This window comes from Macaca nemestrina, chromosome 10, assembly GCF_043159975.1.
Source record: "Macaca nemestrina isolate mMacNem1 chromosome 10, mMacNem.hap1, whole genome shotgun sequence".
Lineage (NCBI taxonomy): Eukaryota > Metazoa > Chordata > Mammalia > Primates > Cercopithecidae > Macaca > Macaca nemestrina.
Window position 1 is genome coordinate 68,473,882 of NC_092134.1, and position 20,677 is coordinate 68,494,558.

General features: G+C 43.5%; 2 long non-coding RNA genes across 2 annotated transcripts in view; one reads left to right on the forward strand and one right to left on the reverse strand.

The window, feature by feature from the left end:
* LOC139356547 (uncharacterized) overlaps nt 1–20,677 on the forward strand; it is an 88,987-nt gene that overhangs the window by 44,521 nt on the left and 23,789 nt on the right. The window contains exon 3 of the long non-coding RNA XR_011608550.1: nt 4,983–5,086. This is a non-coding gene — a long non-coding RNA (uncharacterized lncRNA). The remainder of the gene's footprint in view (nt 1–4,982; nt 5,087–20,677) is intronic.
* The window catches only part of LOC105473452 (uncharacterized), a 108,793-nt gene that overhangs the window by 28,270 nt on the left and 59,846 nt on the right, over nt 1–20,677 (reverse strand). The window lies entirely within an intron of this gene.

The window sequence follows — 20,677 nt, forward strand, 5'->3', positions numbered from 1 at the left end:
AAGCTGAAACTGGATCCTTTCCTTACTCCTTATATGAAAATTAATTCAAGATGGATTAGAGACTTAAATGTTAGACCTAATACCATAAAAACCCTAGAAGAAAACCTAGGTAATACCATTCAGGACATAGGCATGGGCAAAGACTTCATGTCTAAAACACCAAAAGCAATGGCAACAAAAGCCAAGATTGACAAATGGGATCTAATGAAACTAAAGAGCCTCTGCACAGCAAAAAAACTACCATCAGAGTGAACAGAAAACCTACAGAATGGGAGAAAATTTTTGCAATCTACTCATCTGACAAAGGGCTAATATCCAGAATCTACAAAGAACTCAAACAAATTTACAAGAAAAAACCAAACAAGCCCATCAAAAAGTGGGCAAAGGATATGAACAGACATTTCTCAAAAGAAGATATGCATACAGCCAACAGACACATGAAAAAATGCTCATCATCACTGACCATCAGAGAAATGCAAATCAAAACCACAACGAGATACCATCTCACACCAGTTAGTATGGCAATCATTAAAGAGTCAGGAAACAATAGGTGCTGGAGATGATGTGGAGAAATAGACACACTTTTACACTGTTGGTGGGATTGTAAACTAGTTCAACCATTGTGGAAAACAGTATGGCGATTCCTCAAGGATCTAGAACTAGAAATACCATATGACCCAGCCATCCCATTACTGGGTATATACCCAAAGGATTAGAAATCATGCTGCTCTAAAGACACATGCACACGTATGTTTATTGCGGCACTATTCACAATAGCAAAGACTTGGAATCAACCCAAATGTCCATCAGTGACAGACTGGATTAAGAAAATGTGGCATGCCGGGCGCGGTGGCTCACGCCTGTAATCCCAGCACTTTGGGAGGCCGAGGCGGGCGGATCACAAGGTCAGGAGATCGAGACCACGGTGAAACCCCGTTTCTACTAAAAATACAAAAAATTAGCCGGGCGCGGTTGTGGGCGCCTGTAGTCCCAGCTACTCGGGAGGCTGAGGCAGGAGAATGGCCTGAACCCGGGAGGCGGAGCTTGCAGTGAGCCGAGATCGCGCCACTGCACTCCAGCCTGGGCAACAGAGCGAGACTCCGTCTCAAAAAAAAAAAAAAAAAGAAAAAAAAAAAAAAGAAAATGTGGCACATATACACCATGGAATACTATGCAGCCATAAAAAAGGATGAGTTTGTGTCCTTTGTAGGGACATGGATGCAGCTGGAAACCATCATTCTCAGCAAACTATCACAAGAACAGAAAACCAAACACCGCGTGTTCTCACTCATAGGTGGGAATTGAACAATGAGATCACTCGAACTCGGGAAGGGGAACATCACACACCAGGGCCTATTATTGGGAGGGGAGAGTGGGGAGGGATGGCACTGAGAGTTATACCTGATGTAAATGATGAGTTGATGGGTGCTGACGACTTGATGGGTGCAGTACACCAACATGGCATAAGTATACATATGTAACAAACCTGCATGTTGTGCACATGTACCCTAGAACTTAAAGTATAATAAAAAAAAAAAAGTGAGCAAAGGACATGAACAGACACTTCTCAAAAAACATACATGAGACCAAAAAACATAAGAGCTAAACATCATTGATCGTTAGAAAAATGCAAATCAAAACCACAATGACATATTATGTCACTACAGTCAGAATGGCTATTACTATTATTATTATTGAGGTAGAGTCTTGCTTTGTTGCCCAGGCTGGAGTGCAGTGGCATGATCTTGACTCACTGCAACCTCCACCTCCCGGATTCAAGCAATTCTCGTGCCTCAGCATCCCAAGTAGCTGGGATTACAGATGTGCACCACCATGCTCAGCTAATTTTTGTATTTTTAGTAGAGACAGGATTTTGCCATGTTGGCCAGGCTGGTCTCCAACTCCTGACCTCATGTGATCTGTTCATCTCAGCCTCCCAAAATGCTGGGATTACAGGTGTGAGCCACCGCTCCTGGCCCAGAATGGCTATTATCAAGAAGTCAAAAAACAACAGATGCTGGCAAGGTTGTGGAGGAACAGGAACACTTTTACACTGTTGGTGGGAGTGTAAATTAGTTAACAATTGTGGAAGACGGTGTGGCTATTCCAAAAAGACCCAGAGACAAAAACATCCAACCTAGCAATCCCATTACTGGATATATACCCCAAGGAATAGTAATTGTTCTATTATAAAGTCACATGCACACATATGTTCATTGCAGCACTATTCACAATAGCAAAGACATGCTCTCAACCTAAATGCCCATCAATGATAAACTGGATAAAGAATATGTGGTACATATGCACCATGGAATACTATCCAGCCATAAAAAGGAACAAGATCATGTCCTTTGCAGGGACATGGATGGAGCTAGAGGCCATTATCCTTAGCAAACTAACACAGGAACAGAAAACCAAATACCACATGTCCTCACTTATAAGTGGGAGCTAAATGATGAGAACACATGGACACACGGGGGAACAACACACACTGGGGCCTGTTGGAGGACAGTGGGTGAGAGGAGGGAGAGGATCAGGAAGAATAGCTAGTGGATGTTGGGCTTAAATACCTACGTGATGAGATGATCTGTGCAGCAAGCCACCATGGCACACGTTTGCCTATGTAACAAACCTGCACATCCTATACATGTACGCCTGAACTTAAAAGTTGGAAATTTAAGAAAAAAAGTCTTTGTGACTAAGATTTTTTCTTCTATTTTTATTTTTGTCTATTTTTTGAGATGGAGCCTCACTCTGTCATCCGGGCTGGAGTACACTGGCACAATCTTGACATTGCCACCTCCTTCCCCCAGGTTCAAGTGGTTCTCCTGCCTCAGCCTCCCAAGTTGCTGGGAATACAGATGCACACCACCATGCCTGACTAATTTTTGTAATTTTTTAGTAGAGACGGGGTTTCACATGTTGGCCAAGCTGGTCTTGAACTCCTGACCTCAGGTGATCTGCCCACCTCAGCCTCCCAAAGGGCTGCAATTACAGGCGTGAGCCACCGTGCCCAGCCTCTTATGTTTATTAACAAAGATTTGTTGAGTCTATGATGTGTTAGGCTTTATGAAAGATACTCAGAATCCAAAAATGTAGTAATTTAACCCAATGGATTTACAGAAACAAAATGAAACATAAATGGGGACTCGGAGGCATCAGATTGAAATAACGTTTTTGGGAGATTTGCTTGGAGGCAAGAAATTCTGCTCTAATTTTCTAAAACTAATTAAGTGGCCCATACCTCCTGGCAAGTAGAACCTCTCAAATTGTGGGACACTCAGAGACTCATCTGCAGTCCCAAAGTCAAAGCTTGTTGGAAAACTTGGTGGTCTCTTTAAATAACACACTCCTCCCAGGGCCTAACAACACTGGTTGCCTCTGGGGAGGGAAAATGGGAGCAGAGGGATAAATAGATGTGGGTTTTTTAATCATCCATTCAAACAACATTGAGCAACTACTAGGTGCCTGTAGCTCTTTGAGGTCTTAATAACTGTGTGGTCTTGGGCACTTTTAAACTTTTTGGACCATAGTTTATAATTAATCCATCAAGGATAATGGATGTTTAGTAATTATTAATTTATTTCCTTAATACTTGTAAATTATAAATTGTAAATTGCTCCAAGTATAAAATTCAGGCCTTCCTCATCCAAAAAGGGAACAATGGAAAATTCAATTTGACTCTTCAGACATTCTGTGGATACTTGAGTATTGAAAAAGATATTTCTTCTGAGATAGAAACCAGGACCCTGACCCTGTAATTTGGTCCTTCGTCAGGGTCCTGCTCAAGGGTCATACATCAAGAGCAGAGGCTCCTAACATTTGTGGCACTGAGGGCTCCATGCAGCTCAGGTTTTACACATTCACATACAGAGACTATCTCCTGCCAGGTCCCTTGCCTATCAAGATTAGGCCTTGAGCTGAAGGAGAAGGCCTCACGATATGTGGTAGCAGGCATGTATTTTCCTAAATGCCAAGTCCCCAACAAAGTCTGAATGCAGTCTCCAGAGTTTAGCCAGTGCCTGATTCCTCCTTTGCACCACAGTCAAAAAGGGTAGCCAGGTCCTTATGAGACTCAGAGGACCAGAGCCAATTGCAGCCAACATTACAGCTGGTGGACAGCACCCTACACCTCCTGGCAAGTAGAATCCCCCAAATTGTGGGATACTCAGAGACTCACCTGCAGTCCCAAAGTCAAAGTCTGGTGGAGAGCCGTGGTGGTCTGTTGAAATAATACACTCCTCCCAGGGCTTAATAACACTGGTTGCCTCTGGGGAGGGAAAATGGGAGCAGAAGGATAAATGTGGGGTTTTTTCTTCCATTCAAACAACACTGAGCATCTACTATGTGCCTATAGCTCTTTGAGGTCCTAGAGACACTGAATGAACAAAATAATGCAAAAACCTTTGCCCTCATGAAGCTTATTTTCTGTCGGGGACCAAGACGATAAATAACATACAGTTTTAAATGTCAATGTTAATTATAAATGCTAAGTGATAAATGTCTATAGTGCAGCATTGCATTTACCTGTTTACTGATCTCTTTCACTACAATGGGAACAACTGGAGGGCAAGAATCAAACCTGTTTTTGACTCAGGGCCTTTGTACTTACTGTTCCCTCAGCCTGCATATTTGTCCCCAAGTGCAGCAATCACACAAAGCAGAGGGGAAATTTGTTAACTGGCAGAATAAATGAAGGCTATGCCTAAGCATGAGTTCCAATAAATGTTTTCAGGAGCACTTGCATACATGTGAGTACATGTGCACAAACAAGTGAAACAATGAGCTATGGGGATAGACGCAGAATAGCCCCATAGCGGTCCCTCAAGAAAGATGAGAGGCATCATGAAAGAGCTGTTCCGTGGGTGTGGGGATGCAGGAACAGAGTGCAGAGGGGCTTCTGCCCTGACCCTCAATGTGGAAGGGTGAGAACAGATGAGCACACAGCTTTAGTCTGAAAGCCTCTCTTGCTTTGTTTCCAGTGCCACGACTTAAGGAGTGAAGAGAGGGCATGGAGAACAAGCAGAGTGTGCAGGGCATATGCTGAGATAAGAAACTGGATCTGAAACAAGTTGAATACTTGCAGGCAGGAAGAAATGGATCGCACCAAACCAAGGTTGCTCTGGGTCTCCACATTCCCTCTGGTTCAAACCTTATTGTTAAGTTGGATTCCCATTCATCCTCCTCTTCCCTGTCCTGCTCCTGTTCTGAACATAGATTTGAGGATGACTTATGTTCCTCTCCCAGCTAAGCCCTCAGAGGGCGGGACTTGGGCTGGGAACTCCTTCTGGACAGCAGAGCTCTCCAAAGATTTTGTAGGAAGAACTACTTTTTATTTTCTTAGTCTTAAAAAAAAAAAAAAACAAAAAAAACAAAAAAAAACTCAATCATTTGTACATATTTTCAAGAAACACAGAAAATAATATTTTTTTAAAATCATTCATAAGCCTAGGCGCAGTTACTCACGCCTGTAATCCCAGCACTTTGGGAGGCCGAGGCAGGTGGATCACAAGGTCAGGAGATCAAGATCATCCTGGCCAACATGGTGAAAACCCCCTATACTAAAAATAGAAAAATTAGCAAGGCATGGTGGCACGTGCCTGTTATCCCAGCCACTAGGGAGGCTGAGGCAGGAGAATAGCTTGAACCAGGGAGCCAGAGGTTGCAGTAGGCCGAGATCGCACCACTGCACTCTAGTCCGCCAACAGATGGAGACTCTATCACAAAAAAAAAAAACCTCATAATCTACCACCCAGGAATACCACTGTTAACATTTTAGTGTACTTCCTTCAAGTCTTTGTTTTTACACAGTTAAATTCATTTTGAATATATAATTTGCAATCTTCTTATGTAATATACTGTTATGAGCTTTCTCGCACACTATTTTCAATTCTTCCAAATTTCCATTGTTGTTGCTGCAGAATAATACACCATTTGTTCACTTTATTGTTGGACAATAACTTTCCTAGAAGTTTTGTGTGGTCTTGGGTTCTGTGCCAACTGAGACAAGGACCGGGGTGGAATGGAAGCCTGACAACACCCGCATACCAATAAGGAGTCTGGCAACCATGAGAAGTCGTGTGAGAGTTGGGGCCCAGGAAATGTAGATGCTACCTTGGAGTCTTACCACACAGAGCTTCAAGATCTGCTTGTGGATGTCCAGGCATTGTTGGAAGACTCCAGTCAGATCTAGCGCTGAACTAGGTATAGCAATAGTAAAAGAAATACTGTATGATGACAAAGCTGAGAAAGTGGGAGAGAAAGCAGTAAAGCAGCCATACTCTGAGGTACTCCAATTAAGGATGTAGGAATTTAACTTTTCTATTAATTTCATGTACTGATTCTGTGTCCAGAATTGGTGGGTTCTTGGTCTCACTGACTTCAAGAATGAAGCCGCAGACCCCGGCGGTGAGTGCTACAGTTCTTAAAGATGGTGTGTCCAGAGTTTGCTCCTTCAGATGTTCAGATGTGCCCGGAGTTTCTTCCTTCTGGGTGGGTTCATGGTCTCACTGACTTCAGGAATGAAGCACCAGACCTTTGTGGGGAGTGTTACAGCCCTTAAACGTCGTGCATCTGGAGTTGTCCGTTCCTCTGGGGGGGGTTCGTGGTCTTGCTGTCTTCAGGAGTCAAACTGCAGAACTTGGAGGTGAATGTTACAGCTCATAAAGCCGGTATGCACCCAAAAAGTAAGCAGCAGCAAAATTTATTGCAAACAGCAAAAGAAAAAAGCTACCACCCCAGCTCAGGTCACCCCCAATGGTTGCCATTGGTGGCTCGGGCAGCCTGCTTTTATTCCCTTATCTGACCCCACCCACATCCTGCTGATTGGTCCATTTCACAGAGAGCTGATTGGTCCGTTTTGACAGAGTGTTGATTGGTGCAATTACAATCCCTGAGCTAGACACAGAGTGCTGATTGGTGCATTTACAATCCTCCAGCTAGACATAAAAGTTCTCCAAGTCCCCTCCCGACTCAGGAGCCCAGTTGGCCTCACTTAGTGGGTGGTGCCTGGGGGCTGCAGGCGGAGCTGCCTGTCAGTCCCGTGCCATTGTGCCAGCACTCCTCAGCCCTTGGGTAGTCATGGGACGGGGCGCCACAAAGCAGGGGGCGGTGCCCCTGGGGAGGCTTGGGCCCCACAGGAGCCCACCGGGGCGGTGGAGGGTGGAGGGGCTCGGGCACGGCGTGCTGCAGATCCGAGCCCTGCCCTGCAGGGAGGCGGCCGAGGCCCAGCGAGAATTTGAGCATGGCCCGGCGGGTTGGCAGTGCTGGGGGACCTGGCCCACCCTCTGCAGCTGCTGGCCCAGGCGCTGAGCCCTTCACTACCGGCGCGGGCCGGCTGCTCCGAGTGCGCGGCCACCGAGCTGTGAGCGCCCTGGGCAGCCCTGGTTCCCACCCGCACTTCTCCCTCCACACCTCCCCGCAAGCAGAGGGAGCTGGCTCCGGCCTCGGCCAGCCCAGAGAGGGCTCCCACAGTGCAGTGGCGGGCTGAAGGTCTCCTCAAGCGCCGCCAGAGTGGACGCCGAGGCCGAGGAGGCACCGAGCGCGCGGGCTGCTAGCACGTTGTCACCTCTCACTTCAACTTTAACTTTGGAGGCATTCCTGTATTTATGAGAACCAATTTAAATAGTACTGACTTGGGAGCACTTAAGCACCACAATGGGAGAGCCACAGTACAGTTATTTTCACGGTGGAATGGTGGGCCAAGGTGGCCTAAAGGTCTTCTCCCTGAGTTCTCATAGGTTGCTAGTTAATAGTAGTGACATCTCATGCACCATTTGCATTGTTTTCATCGTGTGAGTTTTTTGTTGTTTTTTATTGTATTAAAAACTTGAGGCCGGGCGCGGTGGCTCAAGCCTGTAATCCCAGCACTTTGGGAGGCCGAGACGGGCGGATCACGAGGCCAGGAGATCGAGAGACGATCCCGGCTAACACGGTGAAACCCCGTCTCTACTAAAAAATACAAAAAAACTAGCCGGGCGAGGTGGCGGGCGCCTGTAGTCCCAGCTACTCGGGAGGCTGAGGCAGGAGAACGGCGTAAACCCGGGAGGCGGAGCTTGCAGTGAGCTGAGATCCGGCCACTGCACTCCAGCCTGGGTGACAGAGCAAGACTCCGTCTCAGACAAAAAAAAAAAAAAAAAAACAAAAAAAAAAAACAACTTGAATTAGCTAAACCTGCAGCTGTTTTTGTATAACTTGTGAGTCAAGAGTAGTTTTTACAAAAAGAAGAAACAATGTGAGACAGAGACTGTATGAGTCCTACAAAGCCCGAAATATCTACTATCTGGCTAGTTACAGAAAAGTTTCCTGACCCTCAGTTTAAGAAATAAACCTCAAATCTCAGTACCTTTGCAAAATAAAGGGTTTTTTTTTTCGTTATTCAGTTCAATGCAGATGTTCCCAGCCCAGAAGTGATACATATTATCTCACTTGTGTGGCAAGAAGCAGTCACATGCTCACATTTGGAGCAAAGAGGCTAGAAAATGCAGCCTCTTATCTGCACAATGACTCTCAAGGACACTTCCCCTTCTTTATTGTATGTCAGAGCTCAGGCCTCCCCTATAGAGGGGGAAGAATGTATTTTTGGTGGACAGATAAGTCTCTCTGCCAAGGTTCAATTACATGCATGTATATATACTGTTAATTTTTAAAGTAAGTATGTGTTGTTAATTTCAATGTAAATTCCTTGTGTTTTTTAACCTACAAGAAGTTTGCCTGCAAGGAGTTTTTCAGAAACTGAAACTACTGAAAGGCTTGGGTGCCAGCTGTAACTTACTACAATTAAGGAGAAGTCAGACAAGCATTAATGTGTGAAAACACTGAACAAAAGCACAGGAGCAGAAGATGGCTCAGTCTCTGTTGTCTTCCATTCTGTTCCAAATAAAAGCACATCTAATATAGTTGTCCCACACGAGTCTCCTGCCCTTTCTAAACTGTGGGAGCAGAAAATGAAGAAAACCCTCAAATTTTTTGGATGTAACTCTAATATCACTCCAACTCTGCACAACTCTTCTCTTACACAAACCACAATTATTGAAAGCATTTCACTGGGGACAACCATGGTGCCCTGCTTGCTCAGTGACTTCTAGACTAAACAAGGTTCACTGTTCCAAAAGCAGACAGTAGTTGGATAACACTTTTACTCCCCAACAGCTATAGATCATACCTTCATACCTGTGTGCAAACCTTCTTTCCCTACATACAGTTATGATTTAAACAGCCTTTTCATTATAGAAGGAGATCACAGTATCACAATAGGAGAGCCCCTCTGTGCCAGAGATGAACTAAGGCTGTGCATATGAGGGCTTGAAAATCTATTTAGTGTGCTCTAAACGTAAGGAATGAGTATTTGGATTTTTTAAGTGCAGGAGGTGTGTGTTAGAAACTTTGAGGTTGAAAAATCAGATGCATTTACAGATGCCCTTAGCTGATTGCATTTTATGGCAAAGATACAAGGGGAATAAAGAAAGCCAGGAAATTATTCCTACCCTGAATACCATGTAGTGACAAATCAATTCTTCTCTTGAGGGATTTGAATTCAAATCACTCAGAGAGGCAACAGTCTAAACTGGTAATGAGAGAGAGAAAAAAGGAAAGAGGTCACAAGAAAAATGGAATGAGTAGAGTAGGGTCCATATGTCAGAGAAGTTTAAGCCTGAAGGATCTGTGTTCTAGAACCACTACTGGGTCTCCTTTCAGTGCTGCTATTATGTCTTGAGAAGGTTGAACAACATTCTACAGAGATTTTAAAAACTGCATGAATAACTGTGTCTTACAAATGCAAGGTTTTCTCTTCTATCATGATATAATAATTTTAACCTTGCTGTGACATCCTCCTATATCTTGTTCTATTTTTTGCTGCTATGACAGAGTTCCACAGAAACTAAGAAATTTAAAAAGAAAAGAGACATGGTTCTGGAGGTTGGGAAGTCCAAGATTAAGGGTCTGCATCTTGTGAGGGCCTTCTTACTGTGTCATAACATGGGGGAAAGCATCAAAAGGTGAGCACACAAGACAGAGAGAAAAATGAGGGCTGAAAGTAATTCTTTTATCAGGAACCCATTTTCACAATAACAGTATTAATCCATTTATGAAAGCAGAGCCCTCATGACCCAGCCACTCTCAAAAGATCCCATCTCTCAATACCATCCTAATGGTAATTCAATTTCAATATGAGTTTGAGAATATTCAAACCACAGCACTGTGCTATTTTATTATATTTGTTTTGATATTTATTTTTATTTATTTGATATTATTATTTTATTAATTTTAATATGGCTAAATCTAAAAAGGAATGATTTTTACCAATTTTTGAATTTTATAGTTGTGAAATAAATACTTTCTCATGGGAAAAATTAAAACTCTAGAAAAAAGTAGGAGGAGGAATATAGATTTCTACTGACCCACCCACCACCCTATCATCCTTCATTTTTGTTCTCCAGGAGCAATCACTGCTATGAGTTTCTTGAGAAACTTCTCAGAAATGTCATCTGTGTACTGCTCTTCATTTTAATCTAATTTCTTCTGGATACTAAGACAGTGGTTTGGTTGACCCAAGGATGTCCTGGTGACCTCTTGCCTTTACTTGACATAATCTGAAGGCATCCAGTTCTCCCAGAACAGCATTCTCCACTTAGCTGAACTTCAGTAAAATTGCAATGTGAACCAGTTGTCTTGGACACTTTTCTTCATTTTTCTTCATGCCCAAACATCCCATCACTCCTCAGGACAGCTCATGCCACACCCAGAGTTTTCCTGCCCAAGTAATAATCCATGTTCAAAAAACTGTTCTGTACTCTATACTCCATCAAATCTTGAGATAAATACTAGATTGTGAATAAATGGGCTTTCTTTATAAGCAGGTTACCTTTTCTAAAGGATTTTTTATTTTATTTAAAAAAATCAAAGAAGAAAAAACTTATAATAGTGGAATTTACAGTTAGTAGTCAACAAATATTTGTTGAGTGGCTTATTTGTGCCAAGCATGAAGTTATAGGGCAAAAAATGTTTAGATTGGAGGAAACCAATATCTACTATGAATAGATTCCTGAGCCTGTTCCAGAAAGGCACAGCATGACTGAAATGGTTGCTGAAGAACAGAGGACAGGGGAAATGATCCAAAATAATAGTAACAGGCACTCCATGAGTTGAAACTTGTGACTTGTCTTTGTTTTTAGTTTCTATCTTGTGGAAAATTTTGCTGTTTTCACCCTGTCACAGAACAGATGGAACCATGATTTATGATTCACAGTTTGTGAAGCCAATGTAATATTCTACCACACTTTGTGACCCATCATGTTTTCCTCATTTGCAATATTTTTTCTTCTGGGACACTTGTCACAAAAGGATCACTGAGATGTTGGGATGAGAGTGGCTCAGCCATTATAAAGTAGGGAAACTAGTGATATCACAAGGGTCATTTATGTATCCAACAAATATTTATTTGGCCCCTTAATGTGCCAGGTACTGCTCTAGGGACTAAGGAGCCAATGGACAAGTCAGATGGGTCTTTACTCTGTGAAGGAGAAAAATAATAAACAAGTAAATAAGCAAACAAATGACAAGATCATTGCATAGAAGTGCTTTGAAGAAAATAAAATGAGGTAATGTTATAAAGAGTGACTGGAGGTGGACAACATTAAATAGGGTGGTTGGCCAGGTGCGGTGGCTCGTGCCTATAATCCCAGCACTTTGGGAGGCCAAGGTGGACAGATCACTTGAGGTCAGGAGTTCAAGACCAGCCTCGGCAACATGGTGAAACCCTGTCTACTAAAAAAAAATATATATATATATATACAAAAATTAGCTGGGTGTGGTGGTGGGTGCCTGTAATCCCAGCTACTCAGGAGGCTGAGGCAGGAGAATTGCTTGAACCCAGGAGGCAGACATTGCAGTGAGCCAAGATCATGCCACTGCACTCCAGCCTGGGTGACAGAGTGAGACTCAGTCTCAAACATATACATACATAAATAAGGTGGTCAAGGAATGCCTCCCTCAGAGGTGTCATCAAAGCTGATGCTTAAATGATGAGAAGAAACTGGTTCTTCAAAAGTCATAAGGAGGTGTGTTCCAGATAGAGGGAACAGAAAGTAAAAAGTTGGGTAGAAGTTTGGGATGCACAAATGCAGACTCGAGGCAAGTGGGCTGTATTCACCAACCCATCCTTGTATCCCTCCCACCCCTGCTTTCATCCAGCTATTTGATGCTGATACCACTGGGGTCATAGGCCAGGATGTTGGCTTTATGCTGTCTAGTGCATCAAATAAATTACCTCCTGGCTCCAATTTAGAAGCTTTAGTGTGGCTCTGGTGGTATTCTGTTTCCTATTCCACATTACAGTTCACAAGAAGTCGACTAGCATAGCGATCCCAAGGGAATACCAGCCTTGAAACATGGGAAACAACCCAAACATGAATGGCAAAGCATCTTCAGTAACAGATGGTGGTGATTTTCCTCCAGTTAAATTTGTTTGTAAGGAAAAGTCTATTGTTTTCTAGGTAAACCTGGTGATACAGTCACAGCAAAAGTACATTATATTCATGGCAACACATTTTATGAACTATTATTCCAGTATCTATGTGAAGCAATAAATTATTTGAATTATAGTGTATACTCTTCACTAATACTCTAAGTCCATCATTTCTTATCTACAATTCTGGAAAAATTATTTTGAGACAAGATCTCACTATGTCGCCCAGGCTGGTCTTGAACTCCTAGGGCTCAAGCAATCCTCCCATCTGAGCCTTCCAGGTTGTTAGGACTACAGGCTATAATTCTGAAATTTTTTTTTCTTTTTTTTTTTTTTTTTTTTTTGAGACGGAGTCTCGCTCTGTCGCCCAGGCTGGAGTGCAGTGGCCAGATCTCAGCTCACTGCAAGCTCCGCCTCCCGGGTTTACGCCATTCTCCTGCCTCAGCCTCCCGAGTAGCTGGGACCACAGGCGCCGCCACCTCGCCCGGCTAATTTTTTTGTGTTTTTAGTAGAGACGGGGTTTTGCCGTGTTAGCCAGGATGGTCTCGATCTCCTGACCTTGTGATCCGCCCGTCTCGGCCTCCCAAAGTGCTGGGATTACAGGCTTGAGCCACCGCGCCCGGCCAATTCTGAAATTTTTTTAAAAATTTGAAAACTAAATATTTTTCATATTGCATAATGGGGCTATTTATCATCTTTATCACAATTAGTGTCAATTTTCATACCCACCTAATGGCACAGATATTAAGATCTTAGTTAAAAGATATTGCTGTAGCACTCACCAGTGGTATTACATAATATATAATGTATCTACCATTTTACCTACATAAAATCAGAAATACGAATTCTGACCAGTGTGACCGACATGGCGAAACCCCATCTCTACTAAAAATACAAAAAAACTAGCCAGGCATGGTGGCCAGTGTATGTAATCCCAGCTACTCAGGAGGCTGAGGCAGGAGAATTGCTTGAATCTGGGAGGCGGAGGTTGCAGTGAGCCGAGAACGTGCCACTGCACTCTAGCCTGGGTGACAGAGTGAGACTCCATCTCCAAAAAAAAAGAAAAGAAAAGAAAAAGAAAAAGAAAAAAAGAAATACAAGTTCTGAAAAATATCTGGCACAAAGTGTGCAAAAGCAAACTTATGCTCATGAATCTCAGGATATTTTCATAGCTTTAATTTAACACAACCACCCTCAGTGGGCCTGCCAATATTTTAATGAGTAAATGGTCAAGAGAAAAAAAATGGCTAACTAGGCAGTACAAGATAGTGAGTTAGGCTTAGCTTCTCCCACTAATGCATATTATATCCTTGTAATTGCCCACCAAATTCTAACCTATACAAAAAAAGAACATGGTAAATGTACAGTATATTTATGACAACACACTGTGAACTTTTATCCCAGTGTCTCTGTGGAGCAACAAATTATTTGGGCCATAGGTATGTCCTACTAACTGTTGTATCCCCAGCACATAGAAGTAACTGGCACATAGTAGACATTCAGCAAATATTTATTGAATAGTTGGTCCATTGTTAATACTTGGCCACAATGATGCCCACTGCACTTGCTATCTTAAATGACAACTACACATCAAATGCTGATGCAGTTTCTTCTGAGTTTTCTGCTGATCCAAGGTCAGGATATCCTTCAAACAGATGTTTGCCATTCCTGAGACTCGCATGACACTCTGATGGCAAAAAGAATCTGGTTTCCTGCCAAAGCCCAATTTACACTTTCTGAAGAGTCTGCTAGCTCTGTTTTTCTAAATAAACACTCAATTGAACAGTCCCGTGACTCTCTGATCCAAATAAATACTTTGAATCATTAACAGTCTCCACCAGCAATGCTAATGAATTTGAATTCATTTTTAGACTCTTTCTACTCAGATCCTATCCCCTTCTTTTTTTGACCTCCACAGCTTCCACAAAGACTCTTATGAGCATCCATTTGATCCTCATGTTTGTTCTCCTATTGACTCAGCCAAGAGCATCAGCAGGAACTACAGCCTTCCCAGATGCTGTGGCTACAGCTCCTTCCCTTTCTATCTCATTCTGTAGCAGGTCCAGGAAAGTAAAGCTCTGCTAGCACAGTCTCCCGTAGATGAACCACAACAGTCACTTATTTCTTTGAGCTGAGAGGGAATGAGAACTCTGTCTGCTATAGTCGACCTGGCTGGACAAAGAACTTAAGTTCAGCTCTGAAATCTAGGGATCAAGGAGCCATGCAGAATACAGAGAATAAAAAGGGGTAAATTTGATATGTTGTATCATCTATAAAATAGCACATCTGGGTGTTTATTTAACTGACAACTAACAGATAATTTTTAAGACACCTAAGGGCATTAGAAAACATGATTCCCACTATATAGATTCTTAAGTGAGTGGGGCTGAGAAGTGTTTTCAGGTTTAACAGTAAACATCTGCTGCTTTTTTTGAATCTTATTTTTTTTTAATGCAGAAAACTTAGAAAGTACAAAAAAAGCATTTTAAAAAGAAACGATTCCTGCCTCTCAAGCTACAGATAATGTCTTTTTTCTTTTTCAAAAAATATAATTTTGAGGCTAGCCTGAAAAAAATCTGTACGGGCCCCAAAGGGTCTCCTTGTGAAAGAAAATGCTGCTAATGGGAGTTTTGTGTTATGCGTGGGCACTCATAGTTTTCGAGAAGACCATGAAGGAAAGCTTCAACTCCTGAGGGCTCCAGACTCCCTGAGAGAGGGAAAAAGGAAAACTTCGGGGTTGATGATCAGAGCCTCAGACACTTTAACAATCTTGCCTCATTTCTTGAACCTGAACTTATTCAGAAGTTGGGGTGCTTCTCTAGAACTCTAGCAAGCTAGTTATGAAACTGAATTATCATAGGAACGTGTCCACTGGAAGGTTGGTGGAAAGCCCTGTCGCTTAAGGAGGCAAAAAAATGTCCTTCCATTTTGATTTGGAAAGAACCCTGAGCCAAGCTTGGAAGGATCATGGTGCTTTCTGGAACCACGGCGGCATAGATGGGGTTTGAAGGTGTGTATACCTCCAGTGTTTGTGCTATATAGGCAGGCATGAGACTAGGAAGCAGATCACATATATACGGAGCAGCAAGCTCAAGCACTGGCTCAAGCAGATTGGAAGTATAAATGCCAACCAAGATTGTATAGGAAATGTAGGCAGAAGTGCATAGAGTCCTAGGAAATTTCTTTCCAGCCTATTCCAAATGTACAGTGGCAGGAACAAGTACAGGACCTCTCTTCATATAGAAAGATAAAGACAGTGTCACCCATTAGCATGCCAGGGAGGCTGGACAAGGCTACTCTGCTTTGTGAAGCTGTGTCATGTAAGAGAAACTCCTAGAATCAGAGTCCTGCAGAAGCAGCAACCACCAGTGATAGGGAAGATGGCTGGAGCCGGGGCAGAGCCGAGAGGAAGCAGCAGCAGCAGCAGCAGCCACATGGAAACCATTGGGAAAACAGAAACCAGAGGGAAGGAGCATAGCCCTCCCTGGCCACACACATGAGTAGGTTGCAATAGGCCAATAAGGCTAGAGGGTAGTGGGTTGGTGGAGTGGATTGAACCACAATTCCCAGTCACAATAATAAAAACCAGTAGGGGATTGATCCCATGTGTGACTATGGCTGATGTGACTTGAGAATAAAAAAGAGTTTCTTGAGGGAAAATATTTGGTTCCAGAGCAGGAAGGCCACCCATACCAAAGATAAATGTTGATACTTTCCACATCCCTAATTCCAAGACTATTCTTTAAATCCCATCAGCTCACCTGGAACTTTTGTGGTCCCCACTGCCTGCCCAATGTGACAGTCACCAGAAGCTTAGCTCCAAACCCATGCCTGTGAGGTTGGACTCCAGACTTGATGGAGTGTATGTATCCAATGGCAACTCAAAGGGGAAATATTAAGAGTGAGAAAACGGAGATTCTCCAACCAGGGACTATTATCTTCATGCCTCTTGGATATTGCTTATTAAACTAAAAGGTAACTGACCCAAAGAAAATAACCCATCCCATCCTTTTCTCAGGATACTCGACTTTTATACCCTCAAATGAAGGATTCTTTAAGCATAGCCAGAGTTTGGATGTAGGGGAGTGTGTGTGTGTGTGTGTGTGTGTGTGTGTGTGTGTGTGTGTGTGTGTGTTGTATAAGCAGCCCTGAGACTAGGAAGCAGGTCACGCATGCAGAGCATCACGCCCCAAATCTGGCACTGACTCAAGCAGATTGGAAGTAGAAACGCCAAGCCAGGTTGTATAGGAAATGTGGGCAGAATAAGTGGTTAGAGGCCCAGGAAACGTCCTTCTGGTCTGTTCCAAATGTACGGTGGTATGAACAAGTATAGGACTTCTCTTCATATAGAAAGATAAAGAGAATGTTACACACTAGCATGCCAGTGGGGCTGGACAAGGCCACTGTGCTGTGTGGGGTTGGGCCCTGTGAGAAAACCTCCTGGAGTGGGAGCTTAGCCCCCGCAGCCATGGGCTTCAGGACAGGAGGCAGCAAGATGATAGAAGGCCAAGCTGGGTGCAGGAATGAATGAACATAGGAACAGAGGCCATTGAGAAGGATATTGAAGGATACCTTTGGTCGCAGACTGCTTCCTGAAATCCCTGGCCTACCTGCAGGTGTCGTGTGTCTCAACAGGAAACCTCATCAACTTACAGCTCCAGAATCTTGGGACAGAGGTCCATAGCTCAGAAAGTAATGGTTACTATGACAAAAAATTCACCATCAACAACAAAGATACACACACACACACACACACACACACACACACACGACTTCTTCATTTTCAGTGTCTTACCATCACCCAAACAACACAAACACCACCAATCTGGGCAGTCTTTGGAATGCTTTTTATTTTCCACTGATATTCCTACAACTTGGACCATTTAAAAACAACCACCAATCTGGGCAGTCTTTGGAATGCTTTTTATTTTCCACTGATATTCCTACAACTTGGACCATTTAAAAACAACCACCTGCTCTTGATTGTGACATGCTAGCAACACTGAGGTAATTATGGCCTCAGCTCCAGGCAGATCCATTTCAGGGGAGTTCCTACCACCACTCATTGTCTCTCCACAAGGAGACCTGAATGGAGAAGGGAAAGGCTGAAGGCTATATCTCCCTCTGATCTAAAAGTTCAAACTTTAGAGAAGAGCCATGCTGTTTTCTGGAGCTGGCATGTCAGTGCCCTAGTTCTTTCTACAAACAAGTTTACCTCCTCCCTTCCACTCAAGTCTTGGCCAATTCTATTTAGAATTCTAAAGGTAGAGGGACCACTTCCTGGCATTTCTGAGAAACCTGCTCAGGCTATCTTCACAACTCCACTCAAACTCACCCGTGTCCTGGAAGAGGGGCTGCAAAACCACTCTCCAGGAATTTCATGCTAGAGACAGAGGCCAGCTGAGACAAGTGTCCACTTTCACTGTTTCTGCTCCTTCAGGAACAGGCTGGGTTCAATGGCCCCAAAGATGCTTTCCTTGCCTAAAATTCCAGAGAAAACTGGACTGAAGCAAGATTTGGCTCCTTGGTTGGACACATGTCCAATTACTCCAAAGCCTTTTTGCCTCAGTCTGTATCCAAGACTCGACGGCAGCCAGCATTGACCAATGTGTGCCCTGGGTCACTGCGGTGGAAGCAGGGACGTGTGGAACAAATAGTACAACACAATCTCACTCTGGGGAAAAAAAATATGTGCTGCAGAAAGTCAGTGGAGGACAGCATTTTGGTAGATTTTTTGTTTTAGTCGTTTAGTCAATAAATGTTTTCTCAGACACATGCTGGGCCCTAGAGATAGTGTGCTGAACTGACAGATAGTCCCTGCCTTCACCTAGCTAACTATTAAGCTCAGATTTGAGGATCCAGCTGATCTGACTTCAAATCCAGTGGCCTACATTTGCAGAGCCTCCTCAGCTATAAAATGAGGATGATAAAATTATGCAAAGGGTTATCATGAGAGGTAAATCAGATAATCTATGTGAAGTATTTAGCCCACTGCCTTGCTCTAAGTGGTGGCTGTTGTTAAGATCATTATTTCATAGGTCACCCGAGGCCTGCTGGAAACTGTGCACTGGACACCAGAATGACCTTATGTGTATGAAGGACCTTTGGCAGGCAACCAACCCAGAGTCTCAAAGGACAGCATCCCAGCTACAGACAACACAGCCCCAGAGCTCTCACCTGAAGCTCAGCATTCACAATCACACAAAGGCCAGAAGAACCCAAGCCCCACCACTGCTGGCAGGCCACTGCCCCAGGCAGCAATAAAGGCTCCCAGAGACCTTTTGTCAATTGTCCCCTGAACAGAACATAAACATCTCCACGCTGCCATTCAGTGGACATCCTGTTTACATGGTGAGTGGGGATCTTGGTTGCTTTCCCTCTTGTCTTTTTAAAGGCTGTAATTATGTTTACCCAAGTCCAGCAGTAGGTGCCAGGAGGACTGTGAGTTGATTTCCCTGGCTAACACTGCAGACGGCTGGCGGCAGCCCCACTGACCCCTGCATCCCAGGCAGAGAGCCAGCCCTACATTCTCCTTACAAAGACAGCCATTCTCACTGAGCAGTTTTCTTTGCATGCATGCTGGGATGCTCTGGATAATTGGCTAGCCAATGCCAAGATACGTCAGCACTATGCACGTACCAGATATCTGGATAATGAAGGGAAAGGAAGGGTACAGAGCTCTGTAGTTAGAACGCCTCCTGGGTACCATGCAGTGTACCATGAGCATTTCACATGCAGGGGGTCCCTGGCTTATGATGGTTCAACTTATGATTTTTTTTTTTTTTTTTTACTTTATGATGGTGCAAAAGCAATGCACGTTTAGTAGAAACCATACTTCAAGTACCCATGCAACCATTCTGTTTCACTTTCAGTACAGTATTCAATAAATTATATGAGCTATTCAACACCTTATTATAGTAGTCTTTGTGTTAGATGATTTTTCCCAACTGTAGGCTAAAGTAAGTGTTCTGAGCAAGATTAAGGTAAGTCCAGGCTAAGGTGCAACATTCAGAAGGTTAGTATATTAAATACATTTTCAACATACAATATTTTCCTTTTATGATCAGTTTATCAGCATGTAATCCCATCATGAATTGAGGAGCATTTATATATTGTTTTGGTCAATCCCAGTACAACTCAGAGAGTTAGGTATTGTTACCAGATTTTTACAAATGAGAAAACAAAACATGAGGTCACTCTGCTGATAAGTGATAGAACTGGAATTTAAATTGGATCCATCAAGCTCTGTAGTCTATGTTCTTTCTTCTCCAGGGAAAAAAAAAAATGAAATAACATTTTATGCATGCCCAGATGAGTTGTTTTGACGCAGTGATTCCCAGGTGGTTTCATCCCTTTCCCATCTGTTGTAATATATTTTCAAACATCAACTCAATGCATTATTTTTTTTTAATGGACCCTCACTCTTGTCGCCCAGACTGGAGTGCAATGACACAATCTCAGCTCACTGCAACCTCTGCCTCCCAGGCTCAAGTGATTCTCCTGCCTCCACCTTCCAAGTAGCTGGGATTACATGCTTCAGAGGAATAAAATAGAGCTCGGAGAGCAACCCAGGCCAAAAGGGAGCAATGTGCATGGAGGTATGAGTCAATGCTCACAACAACTGAGGTCCCAGGAAACTGTGCTCATGACACACCTTATCTTCAGGGTCCCTATGGACCCTCTCAACTCATGTGGACTCTGCTCACTCCTCGTAGATGGTATTCTCTCTCTCTCTCTAACTTCCTCTCGGGATGTTTCAGGCAACCACTAAGGTGGCCTCCAGGGATCCCTGCCTTCTGGTACTTACTGCCTGTGTAATCCCATTTCCCTTGAGTGTGGGCTGGATTTAGTGACTAGCTTCTAGCAAATAGAAATAGGCAGAAGCAAAATCTCTTCCAAGATTAGGTAATTAAAAAGATCATGGCTTCTGTCTTAGTCTCTCTCTTTGTCTCTCTCTCTCTCTCCCTCCACCCCCACTGCCACCCCTCATTCTGCAGAAGATAAGCTGCCACATTGTACTAGCTCTATAGAGAGGCCCAGTGTTCCCAGCCAGTAGGACCTGAGCCTACCAATAACCATGTGAGTGAGCTTGGGAGCAGATCCAACCCCAGTTGAACATTGAGATGACTCCAGCCCTGGCCAATACCTTAACTGTAGGTTTGTGAAGAACAGGAAGTTATAGCCAGAACGTGCAGATTCCTAACCCACTGA